The sequence below is a fragment of the Lytechinus pictus genome, chromosome 1, assembly GCF_037042905.1.
Source record: "Lytechinus pictus isolate F3 Inbred chromosome 1, Lp3.0, whole genome shotgun sequence".
In the NCBI taxonomy this organism is placed as follows: Eukaryota; Metazoa; Echinodermata; class Echinoidea; order Temnopleuroida; family Toxopneustidae; genus Lytechinus; species Lytechinus pictus.
In genome coordinates this window covers 4,368,103-4,379,891 of record NC_087245.1, presented here as the reverse complement: position 1 = coordinate 4,379,891, position 11,789 = coordinate 4,368,103, and positions in this window count along the sequence as shown.

Here is an 11,789-nt window from a genome sequence, read left to right as displayed (position 1 = left end):
ATACATCATTCTAAAATGAAAAATTTCCCCAGCGCAATATCTCATCTTACAAGATTTTGGCCATGACAAATCCTACACTTAGCGAATTATTGCAAAGGTTACATCTGCTGGATTATGAGAGAATGGTAATAACACGTCTATTAATTTGTATGACACCAATGACTTTTATATGTGGTTATAAATTTGATTATAAACCAATCAAAACATCCTTTGATTAAACTGGCGTGGGGCACATCCTAGAATCTTTGTGGAAGTGGGGGTTTGTACCAAAAAAAATATATATAGGAATACCCTATATTTCAAGTTAAGTGTACGATGAGTTACTGATAACATTTGCCAAATCAATGCCTTTAATTAAACACAGAGGCAAGTAAGGGCATTCCCACGCATTTTACAATATCATCCTTTTTATTTGTTTATATATAGGAGAATTTTAATCGTATTTCATTCCATAACAATCTGATAAATATTTCAAATATGAATTTGGCTCAAAATTTTGAATGTTGCATCATCTACCAATATAATCTTAGATATCGTTTAAAATATTTCTTTTCTGCAATATTTTTCATTCTAATTTGCATCATTGTACATTTTCATGTTCCTTTTTTTTTTTTTTTTTTTAAGTTTATATTGTGGCCTGTGATGGCCTATAATAATTTCATAAAGCACCCTTAAATCCGATATATCATGATCCCATTTTTTTTCTCATCATTCTCACATGTTTAACCAGTGAGAAAATGAGTTTTAATTGAACAAAATCTGGACTGTTTAATCCTCATTCGCTCTTTATATTTCTTTTCTTCTTATATTCTATTCTTTCTTCAGTTTATGTTACTGATGATTTACCGTTATCATGAAATGAAATTTATGTATGCTACTTTGGCTTTTTTTTAAATGTACATAAGAGTTTGTCAATTCATGGTTGCAATCACGGGCTTAAATCCCGGAATGGGGATGGGGGATATACCCCCCCCCCCACTTTTCGAAAGGGGTGACACTGCACCATCCTCCCCCGACCATCCACCCCTCATTTTTATTTATGAATTGTATGATTCCAATGACCTTTGAATACGGTCAGGGGCGGATCCAGCCTTCGCCAATAGGGGGGCCCGGATTTTTTTTCAGCCACATTTTCCCCGATCGGCCGCTCGATTTTTGGTTTCTTTGAAGGGGTAGTCCTAATAGTCACTTTTTAGCTTTATTCTTATTAATCAACATAAATACATAATATCATGATCTTTATTTAAATAATGCGAGCGCGAAGCGCGAGCTAATATTTTGTTGTTGAAATCTTGTGTATTTTTTCCTAAAATTTGAACATTCTGGGCAATGTTTGTTATCCTGAAAAAGAGGTGCCAGGTAAAAATGGCAGAGGTAATAATGGCAGAGGTAAATATGGCAAAGGTAAAAATGGCAGAGGTAAAAATGGCAGAGGTAAAAATGGCAGAGGTAAAAATGGCAGAGGTAAAAATGGCAGAGGTAAAAATGGCAGAGGTAAAAATGGCAAAGGTAATAATGGCAAAGGTAAAAATGGCAAAGGTAATAATGGCAAAGGTAATAATGGCAAAGGTAATAATGGCAAAGGTAATAATGGCAGAGGTAAAAATGGCAGAGGTAAAAATGGCAAAGGTAATAATGGCAAAGGTAATAATGGCAAAGGTAATAATGGCAGAGGTAAAAATGGCAGAGGTAAAAATGGCAGAGGTAAAAATGGCAGAGGTAATAATGGCAAAGGTAATAATGGCAGAGGTAATAATGGCAAAGGTAAAAATGGCAGAGGTAAAAATGGCAGAGGTAAAAATGGCAGAGGTAAAAATGGCAAAGGTAATAATGGCAAAGGTAATAATGGCAAAGGTAATAATGGCAAAGGTAAAAATGGCAGAGGTAATCCAGTGGGGATGGCCAGTCAAATGTGTTTCTGTACACATGCTTGACAAAAATACGCGTTGAATGGCGTGGTGGTTTTTTTTTTCAGTTTTCTTTTAGACGCAGGCCGCCCGTGCACTCGTTAAGTGAATAAAGAACACCGATTTTTATACAAAAAGGGTGGTTTTAAAAGACTGGTCAATCACGGGGTCAAACGTATTTAGGGTATTGTTTCCAAAGCTTTTCTTAAGACTGACGAAACGTGTTTAGGGTATGTTTTTCCCAAATCTTTTTCCTCCTCGTTTCTGGAAAGTGTTCTTCCCGATTGTAAGCAACGGGCCTGAGAAACGGGAAAACGGATCATGAAACGTTTTTCGGGGTCATATTATGGCGACAACTTGTTTAGGGGCCAAGATTTGTTAATGAAGCCCGCTAAAACTTGTTTAGGGGGTTATCTTGCACACAAAGAAAAACTCGTTTAATAGGGGGTGTCTGGAAATAATTTGGTCACGCGTGTGTACAGCAATAAATTTGACTGCCCCCGGAAGGTAATAATGGTAAAGGTAAAAGGGACACAGGTAAAGATCATGACATGCTACATCAACAAGGAAAAGACAGAGCCTTTCCAGTTAATATCAGCCATCATTGGCGTAACTAGGGGGCGGGGGCATGGGGGCACGAGCCCTTCCCCCCTCATCGGCTGGCAAAAAAACGGGGAATGGGAGAAATGAGGGAGAAAGGGAGAGAAACGTAGTGGGAAAGAAAAAAATATTGTTCATTGTAATGCTTTATTATATTTTTAAGCATGTTATGTTATATTACATAAAAAACATTTTTTCATTACTATATGAAACATAATTTGCTCAGGGCCTATGTCTTCATTGTTCCTGGTGCTCGCACTGTCTGTTTAACGAGATATATAATCCTGTTGTACTAAAACCTCCCGTTTTTAGGTCAATATACACCAAATATATTTCCTCGCACTTCGAATCATTATTGTTTTACGAAGTGACATATGCTTCTTCATGACTATGCTTAAAGTGATTGCCCCATTTGAAGGTCTTAATATAAAACATTTCCTGTCCGTGCATACGTTCGCATCAGTTGATTGGTGAAATATGTCTGCTCTTCATGAATTCCTAAAATCCCGGGCCTAAAATCAGCCCTTAAAATGTCCCTTTTTCTGATCTGAATATCAAAAATTTTCAGCTCGCGCTTTGCACTCGCAATATTTGAATAGTGAGATGCCTATGATAATCATGATTACAATGACTACAAAAAGTGCTTCATGTGTTTACATGTAATACTCACAAAATCAGCATGCGCTTGGCACTCGCATTAGATGACTATGGTGAGATATGTATACTCTTAATGGATTCCTAAAAGTCCTTAGTATCATGATTACAAAAAAATTTGCTTATAATGTCCCTTTTTAGATCTGAATATAAAAAAAATTTAAGTCGCGCTTCTTGCTCGCATTATGTGATCAGTGAGATACATATCCGTTTAATGGCACTTCCTTAAAATGTCTCTATTAGGTCAGTATATCGGGCAACTGAGCACGTTTCGCGCGCTATAAAACTAAGTGACTAAAATTTTTTGCTGGTGCCCCCCCCCCCCATGCCGTGACCCACGGTACGCCACTGACAGACATAATTATTGACCTTGAATGGACTAATTTTAGATCTATACTTTATCGTTGACATGATTAAACCCCAACATTTCCATGCCAAAATGATTTTAATTAGTACGTGGTGAAAGGATTTATCTTGGCCACTTCGTATAGTAAAACAGTAGATGTCAGGTTCCTAAACTAGTCTCTATGGTAACGGTAACCGCATGAAATTGGAAATGTGTAGCGAAACAGGGATTTTATTTCTTATATAGGTACCATTCTATCGACCTGTTTTGAAGGGGAAGTTCACCCTGACAAAAGGATTATGGTAAAAATAGCAGAAAAATATATTGGTGAAGGTTTGAGGAAAACCCATCAAAGATTAAGAAAGTTGGAAGTTTTTGATGTGTAACGTCATATACGAGCAGCTTCCCCGTATTTTATGCACCAAAAATGTATACTTTTCATTTATTTTATCAGTGGTTCATGATTGCTGAAAAAAAAACTTTTAGGAGCGGACGTTAAATAATTTGTATTTTGATATAGTTAAGGAACTATAAAGACCATTTTCATTTTTTTTTAAATGACACTTTACTTATATTTTTTATTACACCTTAATATGGGAAAAACTGCTCGCAAATGACGTCACCATTAAAATATAAAATTCTAATTGCCTTTTTTAAATCTCTGATGGATTCTCTAAAACCCTCACCAATATAATTTTAAGTATTTCTGTTATTTTTTACAATAAACTTTATGTCAGGGTGATTTTTTACTTTAATGAATTAAGTACAATACTTGGGATCCAAAGTGTGCTTCAAATTTGAATATTAGAAGAGCGATTTGACATGAGGAGGCCGTGCATGTAAGTCCAGGGAAAAAAAATGCCAACTAAATTGTTATCAATTTGGTGCAGAAGATCTACAGTATGATTTTAAAATGGTACACTTTCCATTAGTCCAACATTATAATTCTTCCCAGAACCTTTCTTATTTAATCTTTTGTACATGGATGATTGGAGGGGCTTTTGAATTTTCTTTTGGCATATGGGGGTTTGTCATTTTTACCTCTGCCATTATTACCTCTGCCATTTTTACCTTTGCCATTTTACCTCTGCCATTTTTACCTTTGCCATTTTTACCTCTGCCATTTTTACCTCTGCCATTATTACCTCTACCATTTTTACCTCTGCCATTATTACCTCTGCCATTTTTACCTCTGCCATTTTAACACCGAGCCGAAAAAGATGTGTATGCAACTAAATAATTACTACGAACACGAAGCGCGAGCAGAAGTGAACTGATGGAAAAGGTACCTGTTAAAGACTGCATGCAGTTAGCCATGAAGTCGTTACATATTTTAAAAATCAAATAATGCGAGCGCGAAGCGCGAGCTGAAATTTGTTGACATTTTTACCCGAAGAATGGAAATTCTAAGCACTTTTTGTAACTTAAACAGAATAGGTATATAACTAAACAATTAATGCGAGTGCGAAGCGCGAGCGGAAAAAAAATGAGATTTAGACCTAAAAACGGGACACTCTATTCATGTTTTGTAAATCATGAAAAGAATGAGTAATAGGGGATCTTTCTACATTAATAATGAGAGCACAAAACGCGAGCAGAAAATTTTTGATATTGTGATCTTAAACTGGAAATGATAATGTTCTTAGGATATTTCATCATATGAAAATGAAGACTGTCTTCCTATTCCTCTTGCTAAGCTCGAGATGAAACAAAAGGGACAATTCAATTATTAAATTAATATCTTATTCATTAATGCCTAATGAGGGCGCGAAATCTGATGATATGATGGCCTGAAAACAGGACATTTCAATCACTTTTGTAATTATAACTAGGATGCAGTTAATATGTTATTAACCATTAATGCGAGCGCAAATTTCGAGCCTAAATTTTTTATACACTGTCATGAAAAGGGGATTTTAAGTAGTTTGTTGTATAATCAATATTGAGACATACATAACTCGCCAATCAAAATGCGAGCGTGCAGCGCTAGCTGATACGTTTTAACAATCAGACCTGAAAAGGGATATTTTGTAAACTTTATGAAATACACGAAAATAATAGGTACCTGATAAATTAAAATTTGCGAGCGCGCAGCGTGAGCAGAAAATGTTGATATTCAGACCATAAAACTGACATTTTTACAGAGCACTTTTTAGAAAATCAAAATAAATCACAAAAAATAATGAAAGTTCGATTTCCAAGATGAAATATGTTTTGTATATTGACTTCCAAACTTGATATTTAAACTCCATAATGAACAAGATATGTAAATGAGCTAAAAGGCAATGCGGGCGCGAAGCGCGAGCGAACATTTTATTTTTAATGACATGAATTATTTTCTTAATTATTTTCCAAGTCTTCCCCTCATCTTATTTTATTCACTCGTCTTCTTCCTCTTATGTTTCCCCTTCTTTTTCTCCTCTCTCCCCTTCTTTTTTTCCTTTCTTTCCCTTTTTAATTTTTTTTTGCTCCGCCAATAGGGGGGGGGGGGGCCGGGCCCCTCGGCCCCCCTGGATCCGCCTATGAATACGGTTATAACTTTGGACATATACCCATCAAAACATCCTTTAAATACAACACTGGCGTGAATGTAATGGGGGTGGGGTTAGATCATAATCTTTGTGGAAGCGGAGGATTGTCTATACTCAATATATATATTATACCAAATACTTCAAGTTATGTGTACGATAAGTTACTGATGACATTGATCAAACTAATCAAAGCCATTAGTGAAACACTTAGGCATGGTGGGACAGAAATATTTATCAATAAAAACGATCTAATAAAATATATCAAATGTGTATTTCCAAAAAAATGAATGTTGCATTATCTATCAATAAAAAGATTATTCAACAGCTTTCCTTTCTGCAATATTTTCCTTTTCATTTGGGGCAAACAAGTTTTATAGGTAAAACTTTACGCCCACAACAAGGTATGTAACTATTTGCATCATTGTGCTATTTCCACTTTAATGGCACGCAATGGCATATATTTATGATGGCCATTTTTAACATCTCATCTCACCTCTATCCAGTGAGCAAACGAGTTTTCATTGAACAAATCTCCAATGATGTTATCATAATTTGCTCTTTATTATATAACTTTATATTTCTTTGTAATTCTGTTCTAAAACTTTTCGTTATTGTTACCCTTATTTATCCTCTATTATATGCACATCATTTCGTCATCTTAAACGACTGAAGCAACTTTTTTTCTTTATTGGCTCATGCTCTCATTTTCCCCATATTGACCCATTTTTTTATATCACAACAAATCATGAAAATATAGCCATCAAATTAAAAAAAAATCATCATAAGCAGTTACTGACTAGAAGAGTATCATGTGCTATGTGGTTATCAGCTCCCACTGATCAGACCGGATTTATGCCACTGAATCCAATGACTTTTGATGATGATTATAATTTGATCATAAACCAATCAAAATATCTTTTCCATATACAATGGCGCATGGGGGGTCACTGTTAAAATACTAGGGGTAATTTTACAAAGAAAAATCGTAAATTTACATGTTTACCTTTGAAAACAGACGACACAATGATATAATAAACCAAACGTAATTTTATGCAGTGATATGTAACGTGGGTCACGGCATAGGGGCACCAGAATTTTTATTTTAGAAACTTAGTGGGCGCGCGAAGTGCGCTCAATTGCCAGTTATATTGACCTAATATAGACAGGACTGTGCCATTAAACGATATGTATCTCACTAATCAAATAATGCGAGCGCGAGTGCGAGTTGAAATTTGTTTATATTTAGTCCTAAAAAAGGGTCATTATAAGCAATTTTTTGTAATCATTATACGTACCTGTCTCACTAAACAAACAATGCGAGTGCGAAGCGCGAGCTGATTTTTCTTATCTATATATTGACCCCCAAACAGGGACATTTTAAGGACTATTTTATAGGAATTCATGAAGAGCATACATTATCTCACCATTGTCACCTCATCATAGTCCTGATTTTGTTAGCGTTGCACCGTAACACATGAAGCATGTTTCGTAGTCATTTTAATCATGAACATACGTATCTCACTAATCAAATAATGCGAGCGCGAAGCACAAGCCGAAATTTTTGAAATTCAGACAGGAAGAGGGGCATTCTAAGGCATGTTTGTAGGAATCACTAAGACCATACATATTTCACTAACCAAAAAAGTGATGCGAAGTGCGAGCTGACTTTTTTTATATTCAGACCAGAAAAAAAATAATTTTAAGGACTGTTTTGAGGAATTCATGAAGAGCAAACATTATGTCACCAATCCACTAATGCGAACGTAGGCACGGACTGGAAATGTTTTATATTCAGACCTTATAATGGGTCATAAGTAGCCATGAAAAAGAAGCATATGTCACTACATAAAATAACAATAACAATGGGATGTTTTAGTACAACAGGATCATATATCTCATTAAACAGACAATGCGAGCAACAGGAATGATGAACACATAGGCCCTAAGTAAATAATGATTCATAAAGTTATGAAAAAAATCTTATGTAAAATAGCAGGGCCCGCTGGGAGAACAGTTTTCAGAACTGAGGTGGCTTCCCTAGATAAATATACCGTTATTATTATTATCATTTTATAACATAATAGAATATGCAATGATTTATTCTTCCCCACTACGTTTCTCTTTCTTTCTTCCTCTTTTTTCCTTTTCCCATGCACGTGTTTTTTCCCCAGCCGATGGGGGGGGGGGGGGGGCACGTACCCCCCGTAGTTACGCCACTGGTTGATTTTTTGTTGTTGCATTTTTAAAAAGCCCATCGTAATTTAACAGCTCATACTATTTGTGAGTCCCAGCTGCCAGGAATAATTTCTGATTTTTTTACAGTTTTATTTTTAACAGAGCACTAATTCCCCTATCTTTACAATGTTGTCATTTTTATGGCATTAACACAACAATCCAAAATATATTTCAAATGTGAATGGTCTCTGAACATAATTTTGATGATTTTTCAAAGAGTTTCTGCGATCTTTTCTTTTTCATTAATCATTGTGCTCTTTTTATGTCATTGGAACTTTATTTTGTGGTCTGTAATGGCCATAATAATTATTCATTTCATAAGCCCGGTTTACAAGGCGCCTTAATTGCTTGATCCCATATTTTACTTTCTCATCTCATCTCTAAACAATGGGTAAATGAGTTTGTTTTCGATTAAAAAATAAATTACTGTTTAATAACATGAGCTAGTTCTTCTGATCATTTAAAATTGTTTTTCGTGGAGGGGTATGTGGCAAGTGCGATGCCAAGAAAACGGTTGGTAAATGTAAAATAATTTTATTATATTCACAATTTTCATAATAATATTTGGAATTTGGAATCAAGTGCGAATTTTTCTTATTTGTATTTCTTCTAGTTGTCATTTTTAAAGCACTGAAATAAAGGTGTCCGGCAATAGGATACACTTCAACATCTCATCTGGTGGTAGTACACTATCCATGACATTGGGACACACACACACACACACACGCACAAGAGAGACTTAACACAAGAAAGAAGAATTAGTTTGTATGCTAAACTGAAGGAAGCGAAGATAATACTGCCTATATATATTTGCTCATAATGTGAGAGCTGGGGGGGGGGGGGGGCGTTTCATGAAAGGACTTGTCGGACGTTTTATCCGACAAGTCCCATTTTATCCGACAGTTACCATAGTAACAGTACCTCTCAGTCAATCAACATCAGAGAAAGATGTCAGATCTGACATCTATAGTGTCGGATGAAAATGTTGATGAAACACTCCCCAGGTCATACATGTAATTCTTACACCAGTGTCTATCCAGGCGATTCTTGAATGATCAGTGACAATGAAGTACAGTGATGCACTTATATATTTACCTCAGGCATTTCTACTAAATATAACTTGGGTCAATTTTTAAAAATACTTTTTAAAATCAATTTGTCCCAGTTTCAACCATTGAATTATAAGAAACTTATCAGTTTTTCGCCGCAGATGACGCTGCAGTGCTGAACTCTGAGCAGAGTTACCATAATGCTGGGTTCTCTGAAGATATTTGTGCATAGGAGCACTCCAGTCACGTATTTACACAGTAGTGCAGCGAAATCAAAATGCGGAAGTACAGTGGAGGGGCATGCGCATCTATGGGATTTTACATTGACTATTTTTGTACACAAACGTAAACGTAAACGAGATCGAGACGAGAGATCGAGAATCGACAGACAGAGAGCGATTGACAGAAGGAGGAACATGTTGACAACATTTGAGGGATGAACATGAGTACTAAACTAGTACTAGTACTACTACTAGTACTACTACTACTAGTACTACTAGGCCTACTTAGTTAGAAGATCGATCTACTTACTAGTATAGAATGTAGATTTCTGCTACGGGACGACTCTCTGTTGTGTGCTCAGCAACTTACGACCATTTGTGATTTGGTCTGAACTTGTGACTGTTTTTGAGTCCATAAACCATATTTTTTTACAGTCCTTGTTCAACGACAACGACAACGGTTCACAAGAAAATTCGAGGCAAAGGCCAAACTAAAGAAAGTCAAAGTGGACTGAATTGAACTGAGCTGAGCAGCGAATGGGATTTCTTTAATTTCTTTTTTTTGGTCTGGCCTGGAAACCGTTGATTTGAAAAATACCGACTTACCGTCTATGCCAACATTAACAATTGCATTGGATTGAAAGATTGTCTAATGCTACAGACAGTACATGGGAGAGCAAGAGGTGAGTTGAGTTTTCTACACAGTTGATGCAGACCAATTTAAAACACAGACGTTGAGCAATCATTGCATTCATTGGCGGCTATCTAAGTCTAACGTTAGGCTTAATCTTGGGGGGCATGGGGGGGGGGCACTTGAATTATATTTTGATGGGGGTGTGCTTCATGAAACCCTTTGGCTTAGATGGGGGTCTAAGGAACTCTAAGGAACTGACTAAGAAAGACTCAAGGGTAACATACAGCTACAGGCCTTGGGAATATAGGCCTAGACCTGGGGGGGGGGGGGGCACTCGACCAAAAAAGTAGTGGGTATGTGCCGCGGGCGAGACAAAAAACGGGGGCCTTGGAGCTGGCATATTGTAAAAAGGAGGGTCCTCGGAACGACAAATGTTTGTGAAAACGGGGGTCCTTGGAACTGGTCGCCTGCGTATTCATCCCTATGGAACGGGCATATACGTGCATGCAGCTAGCCCGGCGGCAGAGGCGCCGGGTGCGCTAGCGCAGATGCGATGGTCGGCTCATTGTAGCAGATCAATAGGGCTGGAACGTCGTAACGGAAAATATGCGAAGCTTTGGAGCGGATTTCTTTCTTCTTTTTTCTCAATAAGAAGAAAATGCTATGCTTTGGAGCGGCTTTCTTTGTTCTTTTTCTCAATAAGACAAAAATGCTATGCCTTGGAACGGAAATTTAAGTGTAAAAATGGGAGTCCCTTCCTCGGCACATACCCACTATGCATTATATACTGAGTGCCCCCCCCCCCCCCCCCAGGGGCCAGTAGATCCACCCATGGGTGCATTACTGCCGCAGTGTACAGGAAAATTGAAGGCATGGCGCATGCAAAATTGCAACAAACTCTCACAAATTTACAAGAAATTTTGTAAAACCAAGTACTTCTAAGAAACTAACCGAACGATGTGAAGTCAGTTCCCCCTATTATGATGAATATCCCTCAAATAGCTTAATTTAAGCGTTGATTTTTCTTCTCGTTGACAAAATACGGAGCGAGCTTGCGATTTCCAAAATTTTTCGTCTAATGAGCTAAAGTCTAAGAGGGCGCGTGATTTATCTTCATATCGAAGACAATATAAGGGAAAGACTAGGCACAAAAACTATTTTACACATAAATCGATGCAAAGCGTTACGCAGAGTCGGCAAAGTGTCCAATCTTTTTACTGTAAAGACTTTGATGGAACGTTAATTGACAAATGAACGGTAGCACTTGCGGGGTTTTGTTCAAGGTACGTAGAATTTTCTATATTTTTGGTGGTGCGCGCTAGCGCTAACACTGTTATGACTGTGCATGTGGGCGCTAGCGTGCATGGCGCCATGGTATTAGAGGAAATATGTTATGGTGCATGTAGCTGCAAGCTTTGCGATGCTCGCGCCAGACAGTTTAGACATGACTTGGGAACTGAGGACTGAGATGTTTCGTAACACGGGCCTTGATAGCGGGGCGCGCGGCTTCTGAATGGAGCTTGTGCTTCGCACTTTGCTTTAAAGTCAAACCAGATCGTAATGGATAGAAAGGAAAATTATGATGCGATCAATGAAAAATAAATTTTGCTTT